At 39.7% G+C, this 21,188-nt stretch overlaps 1 protein-coding gene across 6 annotated transcripts in view; it reads right to left on the reverse strand.

Moving 5' to 3' along the window:
- PTER (phosphotriesterase related) overlaps positions 1 to 21,188 on the reverse strand; it is a 75,028-nt gene that overhangs the window by 40,361 nt on the left and 13,479 nt on the right. For 4 of the 6 annotated variants that reach the window (XM_074404981.1, XM_074404983.1, XM_010341187.3 and 1 more), the window contains exon 2: positions 7,616 to 7,719. The exons of the other annotated variants lie outside the window; for them this stretch is intronic. The gene's annotated coding sequence lies outside the window, so the exon portion shown is untranslated. The remainder of the gene's footprint in view (positions 1 to 7,615; positions 7,720 to 21,188) is intronic. 6 annotated transcript variants of the gene reach the window in all.

The following is a 21,188-nucleotide window of genomic DNA, read 5'->3' on the forward strand; positions in this document are numbered from 1 at the left end:
TTGTTGTTGTTGAAGTTTGCAAGGAAATTGGGTATGTAATATGTAGAGCTATGCCCCAAGGCTCACTCAGTTAAAATACTCTACAAATAATTACTTTTTCTTGTATGTCCAAAGATGAAGTCTGGTTTGAATTTTGACTTCTTAGTGAAAAATGAAGAGAACAGAAGCTACATACATAAAATTCTCACACCTACAAGCTAAACCTGAAGCACGGTGTATTTTATTTTTATAAATTTCAGAAGATACGACATAATAGAAAACTGTTCATATTCCAAAAAGTTGTTCAAAAGTGCAAAATACCCAAGAACTAAAGTATTTATTAGGAATTACTATCCCCAGATAAGCCCCAAAATACGGTGGGTGAGAAGGACTGTATTAGTCTGTTCTCATGCTGCTAATAAGGATATAACTGAGACTGGTTAATTTATAAAGGAAAGAGATTTAATGGGCTCACAGTTCCATATGCCTGGGGAGGCCTCACAATCATGGCTGAAGGCCAATGAGGAACAACGTCATGACTTACAATGGAGCAGGCAAGAGAGCTTGTATAGGGAAACTCCCATTTATAAAGCCAGCAGATCTCGTGAGATTTATTCACTACCACAAGAACAGTATGGGGGAAACCTCCATGTGATTCAATTATCTCCACCTGGCCCCAACTTTGACACGTGGGGATTATTACAATTTGAGGTGAGATTTGGGTGGGGAGACACTCAATCCATATCAGGGATACATGATTTCAGTTTTATCATGAGATAAATGCTAAATAATAAAAATAATATCGATATAATATTTAAGGAACTTATACCAGGAATGCAGGAAATACCAAATAACCAATTGAAATTTTTTATTTATAGATACCCAGCTTCACATTCAAAAAAAAAAAATCTTTCCATTTAAAATGGTAACTTAGTCCTTAAAAGTTAGCAGCAGTCATATTGTGGGAATCCAACAGAAAGCATCACTTGGGAGGCAGTTACTACAAATCCAGCCCATTCATTGACTAGTTTGTGAAAATAAGAAGATTGCAGTGAGTGTGGTGACATGACAATCTCCTAGCCACAACGCTAAAAGTACAGATTTGCCCAACTTGTGTGAAAAGTAATTCAGCAGTAAGTATGAGTCTTAAACATGTTACTCTGCTGGTGGGAATCTGTCTTAAGGGAATATTTAGATACATGTGAAAAAGATTTATGCTCAAAGATTCCATTATGACATTACATAGAATGGTAACAAAATGTCTTAAACCAAAGGAATGTTTACATATATACCATGGAACATCATGCCACCCTTCAATCATATTTGCAAAGAATATTTAACGACATAGAAACATGCTCTTATATTCTGAATGCTCTTTGATGTAAAGAAAAAAGGAAGATAAAGAAAAATGCTTTTATTATATGAAAAAGCAAAACACAAACCTAGTTTAAATATTTTGAGTGGGATACAAATTTATACAGAGTGTATGTATCTACATGTAAGTAGGACTTAACAGCCACAGATACTAACATGCTACGTTTATCTGTGAGCAGAAGTAAAGATAGACCATTTTTTTCCTTTATTACAATTTTCCGGTTTTTAATGTTTATAAAATGTATAGGTAGTAAAAGCGAGTAAAATGGGAAAAGATCAATGTTACTCTTACAAATCCATGAGATACCTATACCATTATTGCTATTGATTCTTTTTTTTTTAACTTACAAATAAATGACTCACACTTTCCAATTTCTGATACTCCTGCTCAACGATAAATATAACATTTTCATATCTCTGGCTGTTAAGTCCTACTTATATGTAGATACTCACAGGTAAAATAGTAAAATATAGATTTTTGAATCCTCCAACAAAAACGCATAGACAGGCAAAGATTTATGCACTTGAGCTCCTTCAAATTCTTTATTATCACAAAGTTGCTAATTGCCTGTCTTGCATGAGATTTGATATTGTTCCTGTGCAATATTTCAGATCAAATTACATGCCTTTCTAGTGCTATGGTTCATTTTAATTCAATTCAAGCTGCTTAAGGCAGTCCATAGCTGACTGATTTTGACTTCGGTGGAAATCTTGAAGGCCAGTGACAATTCTGGAAAAAGCTCCATGGCCTGAATAATTCTTATCATAGTTAAGCCAGACCAGGTACACGATCTCATCTGAACACACTCATGGGTGGGGTTAGGAGCAGAAATGAAGGCAGGGGCATCATAAAGGGAACATTTTTATAGAAAAGTATCAGAAATTAGGAAGTGTGAGTCATCATTTATTTGTAAGTTAAAAAAAAAGAATCAAGAACCATAAATTTTAAGTAAGGATAAACTAGAAAAAGAGAACCATAAAAAGAAATCTTTTTAAAGGAAAGAACCATAAGAATAAGTTTATTTATTTATTTTCAGATAGAGTCTCACTCTGTTGGCCAGGCTGGAGTACAGTGGCACAATCTCAGCTCACTGCAACCTCCGCCTTCTGGATTCAAGTAATTCTCCTGCCTCAGCCTCCCAAGTAGCTGGGATTATAGACACCTGCCACCCCATCCAGCAAATGTTTGTATTTCTAGTAGACATAGGATTTCACTCTGTTGGCCAGGCTGATCTTGAACTCCTAACCTCAAGCGATTCGCCTGCCTTGACCTCCCAAACTGCTGGTATTACAGGTGTGAGCCCCTGCTTCTGGCCCAAGAAACCTTTTTAATGGAGGGAAAACACCCTCAAGAAGATGAAATAAAAAGTTATTCTGGATTTGATAAATACATATTAAGCATTTAGTAAGTATAAGGTGCTATGTTAGGCAGGTAAGGTCTATGGGAGATACAAAGATAAATAAGAGTCCCGTAGCCTCACTTGGAGGCTGGGAACCGACAATAATGCCTTTTGTTCATTAAATAAGCTCCTACTATGTGTTGCATAAAGCACTTTACATCTCTTATCCCAAATTCTCACAAATGCATTGCTGACTTGATATTCTATGAGGAAATTGAGGCCAAGAAAAGGTAAGAAACTTGCCACTGGGCTGAAAGGCTGCAATTCCAACCTGTATCTGCATAGAGAATGCCAAATATTGGCTATGAACAGCGCTTCATACACAGTTCTGTTAAGATTAATTAGACCAGTTTACCTGACAATTACAATAATAGATAGCAACCTTATTGGATAATTACCATGTGCCAAGACCAGCACTTGGTAATTTACATGACATGTCTACATTTTCCGCATTCTCTCTGATGCAACATCTACGAATGCTCCCATTTGAAAAAAAAAAAAAGCTGGGTGCAGTGGCTCATGCTGTAATCCCAGCACCATTTTGGGAGGCTGACGCAGGAGTATTGCTTGAGCCCAGGAGTTCGCCATCAGCTTGGGCAATAAAGTGAGACCTCATCTCTAGAAAAGAAATCCAAAAATTAGCCAGGTGTGGTGGCACACGCCTGTGGTCCCAGCTACATGGGAGGCTGAGGCAGGAGGATCACTTGTGCCTGGGCTCAAGGCTGTGGTGAGCCACATTTACCCTTTCAGAAACAAACAAACAAGAACACAAAACAAATTGAGATTTCATCCAAGACTCCTGCCTCATCGACATCCACTCAGTTTCTAAACCCAGTAAATTCCACCACTTTAATAGCTCTTTGATTCATCTTTTCCTCTTCATTCCCACAGTCACGACCTTAGTGGGAACCACCGTCATCTGACAGATGGATTCCAGTAAAAGCTTCTCAGCAGTCTCTCTGGCTTTCCAGTCCACCTTAGGAAGCCTATATAGTGCTCTTTCTAAAATGCGGACATGAACATGTCTCTCCCTGAGCCAGTCTCCTTCTAATCTTAAAAAACAAATCTGAACGTAGAGCGTGGATGGTACCCTGTGAACCCACTCTACTGTGGCCTCTTTAAAAAGCCTGCCCTTTCCTGGACTTTACATCTCCTCTGTCCCAAGGTCTCTGAGCCGGTTTCTTTTTCTTTGCTCTCAGCTTGCAAATCCAACCCACTCCCATTCTGCCTCCCTAACCCTTTCCCTGTCCTGGCAAACTTCTATTTGGCCTTCAGCACCCTTCCTAACCAGAAGATTGTCCTGCGGTTCCTCCTTGTTGCTCAAGCAATATAGGTAAGATGCCAATTCTAGGTACACTCATAGCATCCCACCTCCAACTACAGCTAGTGCTCGACTTACGATCACGGTTGAGACCGCAGAACAGTCGTAACACGATTTGGTCCTAAGTTGAGTAGGCTCTATGTACAGTTGAAATGGTGCACGCGGAGATGGTAGCGCTGCCAGAAGCTGGTCCGCACTGTTGTACGCCCAGCTGGGCAACGTTTGCGCTGCCAGACGCGGAGCAGTCATGGCTAGTGATTGTGGTCGTAAAGTCGAATGGTCCTAAGTTGCATAGGTCATAAGTAGATCAATGCCTGTATTTTTAAATTTTTTTTTTTTATAGAGAAAGGGGTCTCCCTATGTTGCTCAGGCTGGTTTCAAACTCCTGGCTTCAAGTGATCCTCCCACCTTGGCCCCCAAAGTACTGGGATTATAGGCATGAGCCACCACACCCAGCTGCCTTCTTCTGTTTTATGCCTTTGCGTCAGACTTTGAGCTTGTTGGGGTGAGTCACATCTTCTTTGTCACTCAGTCCCCAGCTCCCTGCAGTGCCTGCTACATAGTATGTATTTAGTGAACATCTAGATGCTTGCTTTAGTCCAGCTTTATCCACAAAGGATTTGAGGAGACTTCAACAAAGGAAACACACAATTAAAAAAAAACAAAAATTAATCCAGAAGCAACGAAATTATAAATAGAAGTGGAATTAGCACCAGAAAAGAACAACATAAATGTGGAGTCAATAGAGATTAAAAGTTGCTTTAAAAAAAAAAAAAAGAAAAAAAAAAGGCTAAACATTTTCCTAGAATCTTTTTTTTTTGTTTTGAGATGAAGTTTCTCTCTGCCACCCAGGCTGGAGTTCATTAGCTTGATCTCAGCTCACTGCAACCTCCACCTCTCAGGTTCAAGTGATTCTCTGCCTCGGCCTCTCAGGTAACTGGATTACAGGCATCTGCCACCACACTTGGCTAATTTTTGTATTTTTAGTAGAGACGGGGTCTTGCCATGCTGGTCAGGCTGGTCTCAAACACCTGACCTAAAGTGATCTGCCCGCCTCAGCCTCCCAAAGTGCTGGGATTACAGGTGTGGGCCACCAGGCCTGGCCATTTTTCTGGAATCTTTATTTTAACATATTTCTGAAAATGGATAATTCTGAGATCACAGCACAGCACTTTTATGAAACATCATATTATTTTCCCAAATTGGAAGAGCTTAAAATTATTAAAAAGCATGGAAAATGTTTTTCCAAAGTTTTTGGGCTTTGGATTTTGAAGCTGTGTTTGTTTTTCCAACTTGCCTGTATCTTCACACTCCAAGTTCTCAGAACGCGGCCACTATACTATTTTATTTTACTTTATTATTATTTTTTGAGATGGAGTTTTGCTCATGTCGCCCAGGCTGGAGCACAAGTGTTCACTGCAACCTCTGCCTTCCGGGTTCAAGCAATTCTCCTGCCTCAGCCTCCCGAGTAGCCGGGATTACAGGTGCCTGTCACCATACCTAGCTAATTTTTGTATTTTTAGTAGGGACAAGGTTTCACCATGGTGGCCGGGCTGGTCTTGAACTTCTGACCTCTGGTGATCCACCCTCCTTGACCTCCCAAAGTGCTGGAATTACAGGTGTGAGTAACCATGCCCGGCTGCAAATGTACTACTTTAGATTATTCTTCTGTACCCAACTATATAAAAATATGTAGCCTTTAAAAATAAAAAAAGCGACTTTCCTTCCTGTCTGCAGAAATGCCATCTTATCCACAGGGAATCTACTTCAGGGGCCCCACTGGATGCGTGAAACCACAAACAGTACCTAACCCTGTAACGATTATGTTTTATCCCCATACATACAAACTTATGAAAAAGCTTAATTTATAAATTAGGCACAGTAAAAGATGAACAACAATAACTAATAATAAAATAGAAGAATTATAACAATATGCTGTAATAAAACTTATGTGAATGTGGTCTCTCTCTCTCTCTCTCTCTCTCTCTCTCTGTCTTAAAATACCTTAATATTTTCAGACTGTGGTTGACTACGGGTAACTGAAACCACAAAAAGCAAAACCACAGACAAGGGGCGAGTAGTGTTAAGAGCCAGAATCTTGAGCATACAGAAAACCACCGCAAGTGACCTCATCACCACAGACATTCTCGAACTGCATTGGTGGAAGTCAACTGAAAATCAGAAAAATTAAAATACTTAGTAAAATTACTGCAGGTAATTCATGGCCGTAGCTCTTCCTTTATAAGAAGTAAAACGATAGTGGCTCTTGGGCAAATGTAAATTTATAGGCCATCCACAGGAATTCCTTTCTAAGGCTGTTTAATTTTGAAATAAACTTTGAATCACAGAAAAGCTGTGTGATTCAGTTGCACACATAACTATACACTATATCTAAAAGCTATTTCCCACACAAATTTCCTGAGTCCTTTAAAGATCACATGCTAGACTTTCTGAGAAAAGTCTTGATTTTGGCTACTAGGTTTTGCTAATCCAGAGTTTAAAAGAATCAGGCCAGGTGGAGCGGCCCATGCCTGTAATCCCAGCACTTTGAGAGGCTGAGACAGGTAGATCACTCGAAGCCAGGAGTTCAAGACCAGCCTGGCCAACATGGCGAAACCCCATCTCTACTAAAAATACAAAACTTAGCTGGGCGTGGTGGCGTGTGCCTGTAATCCCAGCTACTTGGGAGGCTAAGTCACGAGAATCACTTGAACTGGAGAGGCAGAGGTTGCAGTGAGCTGAGATGGTGCCACTGCACTGCAACCTGGGTGATAGAGCAAGATTCTGTTTTAAACAAACAAACAAACAAACAATCAGTGCAGGTACCGTTTTTAGATGGTCTAACCTCGCCTGTTTGGTGTAAACAATGGTAGTTATAATAGAAAAAGTCCTGAGTCCTGCAGGGGGCTCAGAGACTTTTCCATTCTGACTCTAGCCCTTGCCTTGCTCTGGTCTGCTGCCTGCCTGGACACCTGTCTGGGAAACTCGGCACCAAAGCTGATGAAAAGGAGAACTGTACTTGTAACTAGATTTTGTTTGGATAACTAACTCCATTCCCATACTTGGATCAGTAAGTGCAACTCCCAGCTATAACAGTGATATGGTTTGGCGCTGTGCCCTGACCCAAATCTCATCTCGAATTGTCATCCTCATCATCCTTACACATTGAGGGAAGGACCATGTGGGAGGTGACTGGATCATGGGGATGGTTTTCCCATGCTATTCCCATGACAGTGAGTGAGTTATCACAAGATCTTATGGTTTTATGAAGCAGTTTTACCTGTTCTCACTCGCCCTCTCTCTCTCCTGCCACCATGTAAGACATACCTGCTTCCCCTTCCATCATAATGATACGTTTCCTGAGGCCTCCCCCGCTGGGCAGAACTATGAGTCAATCAAACCTCTTTTCATTATAAATTACCCAGACTTGGGTAGTATCTTTATAGCAGTTTGAGACTGAACTAATACAAACAGTGATTGCACAGAGGCAGATAAATGTCTGCTCAACCAATGAGCAAATATTTAGTTCTGTTCTACTCACCCTTCACCACATTGATAGAATGTAATTTCAGCCACAAGCAAACCTATGTTTTCATTGGTATTAGGTCCTCTTTATAGGCTTCTGACCAACGATCTTTACAGTTCCTGAAATAGTAAGAAAAGCTGCTATGATTGACAGATCTGAGGGGGCAACTTGGGTCTTAAGTTCTCAGGGCACAAGAAGGCACTACAAGGAAGTCGGCTTTCAAGGCATGTGCTAATTTCGCCTGCGTACATTTCAATTTATTGTAGCAAATGTTTGCTGAGGATCCACTAACTCCAACAGAAGATATGTAGGGAAACAAAGAGGAAAAAGAAACAATCCTGCCCCTAAGACAGGAGCCCCCGACACAGTGCCTGGCACATACATGGTAAGCATTCAATGAGACACTCATTGTTTTTCCATCTTAATATGATACTTACGGTATAAAGAAGAGTGTAGTAAATGTGAGGAGAGAGGTACTGATATGGTTTGGCTGTGTCCCCACCCAAATCTTATCTTGAATTGTAGCTCCCACAATTCCTCTGTGTCATGCATGGGAGGGACTCAGTGGGAGGTAATTGAATCATGGGGGTGGGCCTTTCCGATGCTGTTCTTGTGATAATGTATAAGTCTCACAAGATCTGATGGTTTTATAAAGAGGGGTTGCCCTGCATAAGCTCTCTCTTCCCTGCTGCCATGTAAGATGTGACTTGTTCCTCCCTTCGCTTCCACCATGATTATGAGGCCTTCCCAGCCATGTGGAACTGTGAGTCAATTAAACCTCTTTTCTCTGTAAGTTACCCAGTCTCCGGTATGTCTTTATCAGCAACGTGAAAATGGCCTGATACAGGTACAAAGCAAGTGCCCTGTGAGATCAGTATGGACAACATTCACTGATACTGGAGGAATGAGAAGGCTTCCTGGAGGAGGCTGCATGTCACAGAGACTTTCTGATGGGAACGGCCATGAGGAGCATGTTTCAGGACTTTAAAGCACCCTGTAAAGGCTCATTGTAGGTTGCACATTAGTTTACAGTGAAAAATACTGACACGCGGGCTTGGCCCAGAGGATGAGAACTATATTAGGGAGATCATTAAGTAGGCAGTTGGAGTATAGGCTGAAAGCTGGAGAAACTGGAGACGAGGAGATGAGACAGGAAACAAAAGCAATCTTCCTTGTTCCTCAGGGATCTTAAAAGCAGGACTCCGTTTCAGGGCAAACACAAGCCTGGATAAATAGTCTCCCCCTACTCTCTCCCCACACTCCGCCCCTCCAACTTACAAAAGTTTTGTAATAATCATAGTTTGAAAACAAAATAGTAAACCCTTGAAAGTTGAGTAAAACCAGCAGGACCTAAATACTTAACTGATCTCTCAAACGTGTTATTTATTGACAGGAAAAAAGTTAAATCAGAATGGGTAGAACAATTAGAAAGTTCATAGGAACCGAATTCTGAACTCTCAAGCCCTCAATGATGACCACTATTAATAAAGCATTGTATGGATATGTCTTCATAAAACTCTGACTATATTAAAGCCTCAGCTTTCTATATTGCTGGTTTCATTACCTTCAAGAGATTATGGAAGATCAGAAGTGTTATCTACCATAATAATGCTGTGTGTTTCTCTGAAGAGCTTAGACAATCTACACACTTTAATTAAATCTCCTAATGTACCAGTGAAGTAGGCAAGGGATCAACAGAAGGTGAGTCATCAAAAACAGTGGAAGACCGGACCATATGATGTACTTTGAGATGAAATCCACTTTTATTATTATTGTTCCCATTTCACCAATGAGGAAATGGGGTTATTATTCAGACACGGATGGTGAGCTATATTACACTTTTACTAATGTCAGAATACACTGCTGTAGGTTCTGTAAGCATCACGTGGGAGACCTTTAAAAATAGTATAACAACCGACCGGGTGCAGTGGCTCACATCTGTAATCCCAGCACTTTGGAAGGCTGAGGCAGGCAGATTGCCTGAGGTCAGGAGTTTGAGACGAGCCTAGCCAATATGGGGAACCCTCCCTCTACTAAAAATACAAAAATTAGATGGGCTTGGTGGAAGGCACATGTAATCCCAGCTACTTGGGAGGCTGAGGCAGGAGAATCTCTTGAACCCAGGAGATGGAGGTTGCAGTGAGCCGAGATCATACCACTGTACTTCAGCCTGGAAGACAAGAGCGAGACTTCATCTCAAAAAAAAAAAAAAAAAAAAAGTCCTTGGAAATACAGTCAAAGCTCACAGTAAAACAGATATCCCAGTTTGAAAAAAAAAAGTCATGAAAAAGATAAATGTTGTTATTTTAGGTCATAATTTGGTATCGCTCAAGTCTTAAAAAGTAATGGAAATGCATATAATGAAATCCTAGGGCAATATACAGTTATAAAATAGGTATATTGATTCAGAATATGCTTAAATGGTTTGATGATTATAAAAATGAAAAGACAAAATCAAAAATTTTGTTGAGAGTTTGTGGAACTGAGAAAAACTGCTTTAGAGGTAGCCTTTATTAATGGTCCAGGAAAGAACTCAAGGTAACAAATTTTGTCTGGTCCTAAGGGAGCGTAGCACCTGACACAGGAAGTGTTTTGGAGAGACCAGTATTTGATGGCATTTTACGACTTTATATTTAGTACTAAAAGTAAAGTAACAGCTTATTTCAACTCCTGAAAGCTGATTTACTACAATGGGGTCAAGGGCAAGTCTGTAATGACTACATGTGTCACAGAGCAATAATCACTCTTTCCCAGGCTTTGAGACGGATGAGAAAATACTCTGAATTCTAAGTTCTCTAGAGAAAAAAAACTCACAAAAACAGAAAAAATCTCTACCATCAAATAACAAATTTTAAATAACATATATATATAACATTAAAAAATTGAATTATATTTAATTTGCTTATATATTGTCCCCATAAAAATAAGCTGCATTAAAATATTTAGAAAGGTTTGTCTAGCACCATAACTTAATTTAGCACCTCAATCATTGCTTTTACCTGCTTCCTAAGAATTCACAGGAAAATCATATATTTAAAAATTATTTGACACAATGATTTATCTATACACTTATGTAGTTGTACAAGCAAAAACCTCTTTTCACTGTAGTTTTAACTGTACTTTAACAATATTTAATATTGCCGATATATCAAATGACTGTAATTTTCAGCCCAGCAGGGTGGCTCATGCCTGTAATTTCAGCACTCTGGAAGGCTAAAGCGGGCAGATCATCTGAGGTTAGGAGTTCAAGACCAGCCTGGCCAACATGGTGAAACCCCGTCTCTACCAAAAATACAAAAATATAGCCAGGCATGATGGTGGGTGGCTGTAATCCAAGGCAGGAAAGGTTTGTCTAGCACCATAGCTTAATTTAACACCTCAATCATTACTATCACCTGCTTCCTAATATTTCACAGAAATTGGGAGGCTGAGGCAGGAGAATCTCTTGAACTTGGGAGTTGGAGGTTGCAGTAGGTTGCCTGGGCAACAAAGTGAGACTCTATTTCCAAAAAAAAAAAAAAACCCTGTAATTTTCATCTCTTTTTTGGATTAGATTTATATCTGCAAGTTTAATAATTTTAATAAATTTCTTGAATAAAAAAATTTAAGTCAAATTACAAATCTACTGCTAAAAAATGTCAAATTATTAAATGCCATCCATGTAAGGACTGGTTTTGAATTTAGATTAATCGTTTTAAAATAGGCAAACTATATTATTAAATATTAAAATGTATAATTCTTAAAATGAAAATGTTTGCATTTCAATTAATGTTAAATACTACTTGATTTTCAAATTTTTGAGCTGGAATAAACCACAGAGATTGTTTAACTTGGTGACTTCATTTTTAGATGCTAAAATAGAATCTTTAATCTTTTGAAGATCAGACAGCCTAAACTAGATCCCAGTCTCTCAACTTGCCCAGTGTTCATTTTACTAAGCTACACAGATATTGACCATGATCATCAAAATTAGTTATTCTTGTCTCCATTCATATGAAAGTATTAACCCAAGGTAACATCATATCTTAGCTTAAAATCACGCCTGTAATTCCCCAGGAACAGAGGACCTAATGCCAATTTCACTGTCCACTGAGTGACATGAAGAAAGCCCTTAAACTGCAGTGTGCTTTCCTTTTCCCAATGATAAAAATAAGACTCCAGGCTGGGTGCAGTGGCTCATACCTGTAATCCCAGCACCTTGGGAGGCTGAGGCAGGTGGATCATGAGGTCAGGAGTTCGAGACCAGCCTGGCCAATATGGCGAAACCCCATCTCTACCAAAACAGTACAAAAATTAACCAGGTGTGGTGGTGTGCACCTGTAGTCTCAGGTACTTGGGAGGCTGAGGCAGAAGAATCACTTGAACTCAGGAGGCAGAGGTTGCAGTGAGCCAAGATTGCACCACTGCACTCCAGCCTGGGCAACAGAGCAAGACTCCTTCTTAAACAAACAAACAAACAAACAAAAAAAACTCTAGTAATTTAGACTTGTCTTCTTCATTTGGTCATTGCAAAAAGTGGTAATAAAAAAATAAAAATAACTCTGAAGTATACGGCATATCTAAGTGCAAACCAAATACTTAATATCAAAAACTCAACTATATTGAAACCAAGGAGCAGTAACTACTTTGAGTCATAAAAGAGGGAATACATACAAGCTGCTGTATGACCTTAGGAGATTTGAACTAGCAGATGCAGGGGTGTATTTAACAAGTTCTGTAGTTCCTAACTTTTCCTAGTTTTTTTTTTAATAATCTATGTTTATCTAAACCACATAATAATTATCAGGTTGAGAACAAATTAGAGCCCTATGATTTCTCAAAGGCACCACTGATTCCTAAACAGAGAGAAATGTGGAGTACCTAGAGTATGGCTAGTAGAATCTGAAGAATTTACTATTGATCCACCCTATAACTGATATATGCAGAGCATAAACCTTTCCAAATATGATTCTCTAATAGTAAAATATACTTTCCCAAGTGACATGTAAAATTGTCCAGCTTGAGCTGACCTTTAAAAAACAAACAAAACTTATCAACTGGAATCTCTTGGATAAGAAATAGATCTTGCAACTGGAAGGGGTGAGAAGAATCAATAAGTAGGTTTTAAAAGTGTTGTAGAATGCAAATTTCTGAAGAATAGTATGTTGATAGGATGCACAGAGAATAGTCTGAAAGAAAATACCCAGAGATGCTAATATAGGTCATCTCTGGAGGTAGAACTTTTAAAGTTTTTAAAAAATCTTTTTTCCCTTTGTACTCATCTGTTCTGTCTGATTTTGAATATGGATTAATTTTGTTGTGTATAAAAAAAGGTTATTTTTCATGAAAAAAAAAATTTGCTTCAGTCTCTTGTATTGACAGAGGTAAGGTGCTTTATGCCCACTTCAAAAATGAACCCAAAAAGCTCTAAATGTTAGTTGGTGGTTGTGATAGGAATGGAAATTGGACCCAAGCTTCTTGCATCTTGGTAACTGTTTTTGATTGCTTTAGAGGACCAGCAGAGAGGGAGGAAATCTGGAGAAGCACCTTCAATGACGGCTTTCACACCCAGTAAATACTAAAGGGCAGAGTTGCAAACGGTTTCTACACCCCTCGAAGCTTGCCCTCACCATGCACTCCTTCCCACGACTTCATTTCTGGATTGTATGTCTCCGTCTCCAATTTAAACAGGAATGGCTTTCAGTGTTTAATTACAATTTAATGGAAATGCGACTTGCATTCAAATTAGCTTTTAGTTTTCACATCACGAATGTGCAGCCAAGTTATTGTGTCATTATAATCTCATGTTATAATGGCTTCATAATGCAAGTCCCTGCAGGCTTGAATTAGTAGTTTCCTATGGTAATCGCCCATCACTATAATACCGTAATTGCATAAGCACAGTCCCCACTTGCATACACTGCAATCATTCTGACATTGTAAGAGCATTTTAATAGTATTAGCATAGATTCTCCAGAGAAATCATCTCATTGTCACTGCATTATCATATAAGATTAATTGTGATGGAGCCAAGTTGTGATATGAGAGCTTAAAAAAAACATTGCTGCAAGCAGCAAAGCATTGCACTTCTCAAAAGGTCAGTGCATTCTGCAGTCAGGTCTTCCTACAATTCTTAACTGAATATAAAGCCTTTCCACAAGATATTAGGGTTTCTGTTGTTTTGTTTTTCTTTTTGTTTGCTTACGGTTCATACAACAGTAATAAATTGGGTCAGACCTTCTCTGCCGTAGAGACAGGAAAAGCAGACATGGGGCCTGTCTTCAAGGAGTTTGCAATTTAATCAGGTTTATAACAAATTTTATAGAGCATATTGGTAAACAGAATGAAAACATTTATGATAAACAAAGTACTTAGAGGGCCACACGTGGTGGCTCACGCCTGTAATCCCAGCACTTCGGGAGGCCAAGGCGGGTGGATCACCTGAGGTTAGGAGTTTGAGACCAGCCTGGATAACATGGTGAAACCTCATCTCCACTAAAAATACAAAAATTAGCTGGGCTTGGTGGTGCACGCCTGTAGTTCCAGTTACTAGGGAGGCTGAGGCAGGAAAATCTCTTGAACCTGGGAGGCGGAGGTTGCAGTGAGCCAAGACGGTGCCACTGCACTCCAGCCTGGGTGACAAAATGAGACTCTGTCTCAAAAAAAACAAAACCAAAGTACTTTGAAGTAACTGGCATTACATAGGGGTAAGAGTAACTAAACAAGGCTTTCCTAAAGAAGAAATGCTTAATAATCAACTACAGGGTTAAACATATTAAAGACCATGACTATGAGGCAGAAGTGCATGTAACTGGCTGAAGTCTTTGTATTCACTAAGTCTGGGAAGAGAGAAGGCCACTGCAATAGTCCATTTTCACAGTGTGGATAAAGATATAACCAAGACTAGGTAAGTCATCAAGAAAAAGAGGCTTAATGGACTCACAGATGCATGTGTCTAGAGAGGTCTCACAATCATGGCGGCAGGCAAGACAGAATGAGAGCCAAGTGAAAGGGGAAAGCCCTTATAAAATAATGAGATCTCGTGAGATTTATTCACTCCTCATGAGAACAGCATGGGGGAAACCGCCCCCATGATTCAATTATCTCCTACCAGGTTCCTCCCACAACACCTGGGAATTATGGGAGCTACAATTCAAGATGAGATTTGAGTGGGGACACAGCCAAACCATATCGGCCACCAAAGACACTAGCAATGGACACAGCCACAGTCCCATCCAAAAAGGGAGCAAGAACAGGTTATGCGCAGAATTCCTCTCCTCTACAGGTACCTCTACTGCTTTCACCGGAGAGACTGGAAGGTGGGACCTTGTTCTTGATGACTAAGAGAGGAATGAGCAGAGCTGTTCTTCTGAAGCATCAGACCAAGAGTCAGAAAAAAGCAAACTCCTGTGCAGAAAAGCATTGCCAGTCGGCGCGGTGGCTCACACCTGTAATCCTAGCACTTGGAGAGGCTGAGGAGGGTAGATCATGAGGTCAGGAATTCAAGACCAGCCTGGCCAAGATGGTGAAACCCCATCTCTATTAAAAATACAAAAATCAGCCGGGCCTGGTGACAGGCGCATGTAATCCCAACTACTCAGGTGGCTGAGGCAGGAGAATTGCTTGAACCTGGAGGCGGAGGTTGCAGTGAGCCGAGACTGCACCACTGCACTCCAGCCCAGGCGACAAGAGTGAAGCTCTGTCTCAAACAAAAAGTACTGCCCAGCTTCCAAGAGTCATCTCCTTGGTTTGCTTTGCATAGCTGCAACCATGGTATAAAATGACTATCCTGTGTCAATGACAAATGACACACACTGCAGAGACTGCGAGGATATTGTGTTCATTTGAGGGGCCTCTAATCTCCTTGCATTCTCTGGGGATACCACAGGAGAATGGCAAAAGGATTATCATAACTCTTAGAGAATCATCTCTGCTCAGTGTTTAAGAGAGAACAGTATCACAGCCAGCATTTACACAGTGGATGACCCATAGCAGGATTCTATAAATGTTTATCGATGGATGGATAAGTGAACTTGACTGGAAAGAATGTACAAGTTTTAGAGCTGCTTTGAGTCTGAAAACACAGGTGAAGAGATTTAGAATATGTACTCTCTGGTAACATTAACAGAAGAATTAACAACTGGCAATGCATTTTGTACTGTGAAAACTCACTTGCCTTCTCAGTTATGGCAAATCACAGCATTATGGGGATAATGGTTGCTCATTTTCCCCGTCTCAGTTTCTGTTGGCCTGGGAGACCTCAGAACTACTCGGAGGCTCAGTTTCCAAAAAGAAGTAATAACACTTTTAAAATTCGAACACACTAAGGATAAAGATGTGTTCTCTAAGTGCTCAAAGTGACTTTTACCAACAGGCTGTGGAGCAATCCGGTATAAACCTATTAGAAAAACAAAATTAGCTGTCCTTCCTTTGAAGTTATTTTTAACTTCCTAGGTAAAGTATGGCACTTGCTATCCTATTCTTTGAGTTCTTGTTTAGGTATCAGATGAAATTAAACCTTTACTTCTTGGCTTGTTCTTTTTATTTTTATTTATTTATTATTATTATTTTGAGATGGAGTCTCGCCCTGTCACCCAGGCTAGAGTACAATGGAGCAATCTTGGTTCACTGCAACCTCTACCTCCAGGGTTCAAACGATTCTCCTGCCTCAGCCTCCCAAGTAGCTGGGACTACAGGTTCCCACCACCACACTCAGCTAATTTTTGTATTTCTAGTAGAGATGGGGTTTCACTTTGTTGGCCATGCTGGTCTCAAAGTCATAACCTTGTGATCCACCACCTTGGCCTCCCAAAGGGCTGAGATTACAGGCATAAGCCACCACAGCCAGCCTTTATTTCTATTTTTTGAGAGCGTCTTGCTCTGTTGCCCAGGCTAGAGTGCAGTGGCATGATCGTGGCTTACTGCAGCTTCAACCTCCCAGATACAAGTGATCCACCTCGCTTAGCCTCCTGAGAAGCTGTGACCACAGGGATACACCATCTCACTTCACTAATTTTTAGCAGAGATGAGGTATTGATATGTTGCCCAGGTTGCTCTCAAACTCCTGGGCTCAAACGATCCTCCTGCCTCAGTCTCCCAAAGTGTTGGGATTATAGGCAAAAGTCGCTGCACCTGTTAATTTACGTTTGTCATTGACACATGACAGTCATTTTATACCATGGTTGTAATTATGAAAAGCAAACCAAGAAGACTACTGGGGCCTGGGCAGTGTTTTTCTGCACAGAAGTTTCTTTTGTTTTCTGACCCTTGGTCTGATGCTTCAAGAGAACAACTCTGCTTATTCTTTTTTTTGTTTTGTTTTGTTTTGAGACAGGGTCTCCCTGTCACCCAGGCTGGAGTGCAGTGGCATGATCATAGCCCACTGCAATCTCTGACTCTCAGGCTCAAGCAATCCTCCCACTTCAGCCTTCGCAATAGTAGAGATAATCTGTGTATGTTTTATAGAGACAGGGCTTCACTCTGTCACCCAGGCTGGTCTTAAACTCCTGGGCTTAAGTGATCCACCTGCCTTGGCTTCTCAAAGTGCTGAGAAGTGAAAAATCACTTCTCAAAGTGACTTTTTCAGGTGCACATGATCCACTCTACCTGGCCAGCTTATTCTTTAGGTAACTTATTTCATAACAGTTTTTATTATGCCTTAATATAAAAATTTTATTTTTAAATGAAAGCTGATAAATAAAATTAATAATTTTATTAATAAAATTAAATAAAATAAAATTTTATATTACATTTGATTATCAGCTTTCATTTCATTACTATATAGCACTTATCAGTTTATAATATGTATTTGTATTGTTCTATTATTTATTATTATTAGACATAATTATAGATTAAAAATCAAGAACTTGGAATGTTTAAATGTATGTATACTTACTTGCCATAAAAACAGAAATATTTATTATGTATATCTTGACACTGCTTAGAAAAATGTTTTTCTCTCTAATTCAAGTATATTAGAAACATAAATAATTCATGATTCAATAGGTAAATTATCTAATTCAATAGGTTAATTATTATTATTTTTTTTGAAACAGTTTCATTCTGTCACCCAGGCTGGAGTGCAGGGGTGTGATCTTGGCTCACTGCAACTTCTGCCTCCTGGGTTCAAGCGATTCTCATGCCCCAGCCTCCCGAGTATCTGAGATTACAGGCGTGCACTACCAAACCTGGCTAATTTTTTTGTATTTTTAGTAGAGATGGAGTTTTGCCATGTTGCCCAGGCTGATCTTGAACTCCTGGTCTCAAGCAATCCGCCCACCCCAGCCTCCCAAAGTTTTGGGATTCAAGGCATGAGCCACCATGCCCGGCAGGTTAATTTTTTTATTGGTACAAATGATAGTAGTTATAAAGTATGTTCTGTGCCAGCAAAAATTAATGTTAATTTACTGTATTTCAAAAATGACGCACAAGTGGAGTTGGTTGATCATGGGATTTCTATATATATATTTTTTAAGATGGAGTTTCACTCTTGTTACCCAGGCTGGGGTGCAATGATGCGATCTCAGCTCACCACAACCTCCGCCTCCTGGGTTCAGGCAATTTTCCTGCCTCAACCTCCTGAGTAGTTGGGATTACAGGCACATGCCACCATGCCCAGCTAATTTTTTTTGTATTTTTAGTAGAGACGGGGTTTCACCATGTTGACCAGGATGGTCTTGATCTCTTGACCTCGTGATCCACCCGCCTTGGCCTCCCAAACTGTTGGGATTGCAGGCATGAGCCACCGTGCCCGGCAGGATTTCTGTATTTAAAAATAAAAGTAGATGTTTCATTGTCTACCCTCCCCTCAAAAATGGACACAGGTAGGACAACATAATGCTTTCTAAACATATCACTATTTCTCCAAGAGGAAGAAAAAATAAAACTTTACCAACTGCATAAATGTAACCAAGCAGATAGGCCAGAAGCCTGTCTTTGGGCAAATCAGTTAGTCTGAGGACCTCAGTTTTCTCATTAATAAAACAAGGGAGTTGAACAAAGCGATTTCTCAACTTCCTTCCAGATACAAATTCTGAGTCTAGGTGGAGAGATGTTACATGGGCTCTAAATGACCCCTCCAGAAGTTTCTCCATTTGTTCACATTTGTTTAAATATTAAGTGAAGGGGGATGTATGTAGAGAAAAAAACCAGACAGACCATTTTGTTACAAGGACTGTGAAACCTACTGATATCTTTCTCTATATGAATTCTTTTTCTTATGCCCCATTAGGCAAACCATACTTAAACAGACCATATTACAGTATTTACTTTATTATAAACTTAGTATAAACTAACAGATGCATGAAATTAAAATACCTCACAACCCAGAAGTTCCAGATTGTTAATTATCATTTTTCACAGTGCTTGTGAGTAAGAATAGAGGCACAAGTATAAAATAATGGTGTCTTTATAGTAGCCCTCAAATAAATGATGCTGACTGCCTAAGCAACTGAAAATGGTTGGCTATATCCCAAATTAAAGTTTATATAATTCACTATCTGTCTAAGCATGTATGTATGTATGTGTTTATATATGTGTATGTGTGTGTGTGTGTGTGTGAGTGTGTTTGTATACAATTTTTAGTTTCCAATAATCACAACACAACTACAGAAACTACTCTGAAAATTTTGTGCCAAGTTACCCAAAAATAATTTTATTCTTTAGGGGATGGTGAAATAAGTATTAAAAAAAAAAAGTCAATAACCTGGCCAGGTGCAGTGGCTTATGCCAGTAATCCCAGCACTTTGGGAGGCTGAGACAGAAGAATCACTTGAGCCCAGAAATACAAGAGTAGCCTAGGCCACATAGTGAGACTCCACCTCTATTATATTTAAAAAATAAGAAGAAATGGCTGGACACGGTGACTCACGCCTGTAATCCCAGTCATTTGGGAGGCTAAGACAGGCAGATCACTTGAGGTCAGGAGTTTGAGACCAGCCTGGGCGACATGGTGAAACTCCATCTCTAAAAAAAATACAAAAATTAGGCGTGTGTGATAGCACGCCTGTAATCTCAGCTATGTGGGAGGCTCAGACAGGAGAATTGCTTGAACCTGGGTGGCAGAAGTTGCAGTGAGGCAAGACCATGCCACTGCACTCCATCCTGGGCAACAAGAGCAAGATACTGTCTCAAAATAACAACAATACTAATAAATGAAGAAGAAGGAGGAGGAAGAGGAGCAGGAGGAGGAGGAAGAGAGGGGAAGGAGGAGGAGAAAAAGAAGAGAAACAAAAAGTCACAACTGGCTGCAGTAGCTCACGCCTGTAAACCCCAGCACTTTGGGAGGCTCAGGCAGATGGATGACTTGAGGTCAGGAGTTTAAGACCAGCCTGAGCAACATAGTAAAACCCCATCTCTACTAAAAATACAAAAATTAGCTGAGTGTGGTTGTGCACACTTATAGGCCCAGTTACTTGGGAGGCTGAGGCAGGAGAACTGCTTGAGCCTGAGAGATGGAGGCTACAATGAGCCAAGATCATGCCACTGCACTCCAGCCTAGTTGACAGTGAGAATCCATCTCAAAAAAAAAAAAAAGTCAATAATCTGCTTTTTTTTTTTCAGTGCTTTCAAAAACTGTGATATTATATATATATATATATATATATATGTATATATGTATATCTATATGTATATGTATATGTATATGTATATATATAGACACATATATATACCACCAGTGGTTCAAACTGATTTTAGGTGATATATGGGCATTTAAAACTGTTTTAAACTGTTTTATTTATTTTGATGTGTTTCAGAAAAGAAAATAATCAACATTGCAAGCCTGTGATTTCATAGATATTATTGCTTAGGATGGAGCTAAGGTGAAATGGATTGGTTTAAAGAAAAAGTATTAAGTAATTAGTGGTAAAGGTAGTATCCAGGCATAGCAAACACTCTTGAAGATGATATGAGCATAAATCAAGTTTCACAAGAACTGATGAAAATTATACTCAGTCTCCAAATATTAAAGAGCTTAGCAATATCTCCACAATGTCTTGTAATGATTCATTTTCTTTCACCTGTTAAAAAACTAACTCCTTTTCTGTAGGGTAACAGCCCTCCCATCACATCAGATATATAAACTTTTAATTAGGCAGACAAAACTATTATCCAATTTTATTTTATTTTATTTTATTTATTTTTGAGATGGAGTCTACTTACTTTTGAGATTTATCTTGTTCTGTCACCTAGGCTGGAGTGCAGTGGTGCGATCTTGGCTCACTGCAACCTCCACCTCCCAAGTTCAAGCAATTCTCCTGCCTCAGCCTCCTAAGTAGCTGGGATTACAGGAGCATGCCACCATGCCTGGCTAATTGTTTTTGTATTTTTAGTAGAAATAGGGTTTTTCCACGGTGGCCAGGCTGGTCTCGAACTCCTGACATCAAGTGATCTGCCCACCTCAGCCTCTCAAAATGCTAGGATTACAGGTGTGAGCCACCATGCTCAGCTTATTGTCCAATTTTAACTCTCAGACCTTGTGATGGTTAACACTGAGTGCCACCTTGAATGGATTGAAGGATGCAAAGTATAGTTTCTGAGTATGTCTGTGAGGACAATGGCAAAGGAGATTAATATTTGAGTCAGTGGACTGGGAGTGGCAGACCCACCT

The sequence above is a fragment of the Saimiri boliviensis genome, chromosome 8 (genome assembly GCF_048565385.1).
Source record: "Saimiri boliviensis isolate mSaiBol1 chromosome 8, mSaiBol1.pri, whole genome shotgun sequence".
Classification (NCBI taxonomy): Eukaryota; Metazoa; Chordata; class Mammalia; order Primates; family Cebidae; genus Saimiri; species Saimiri boliviensis.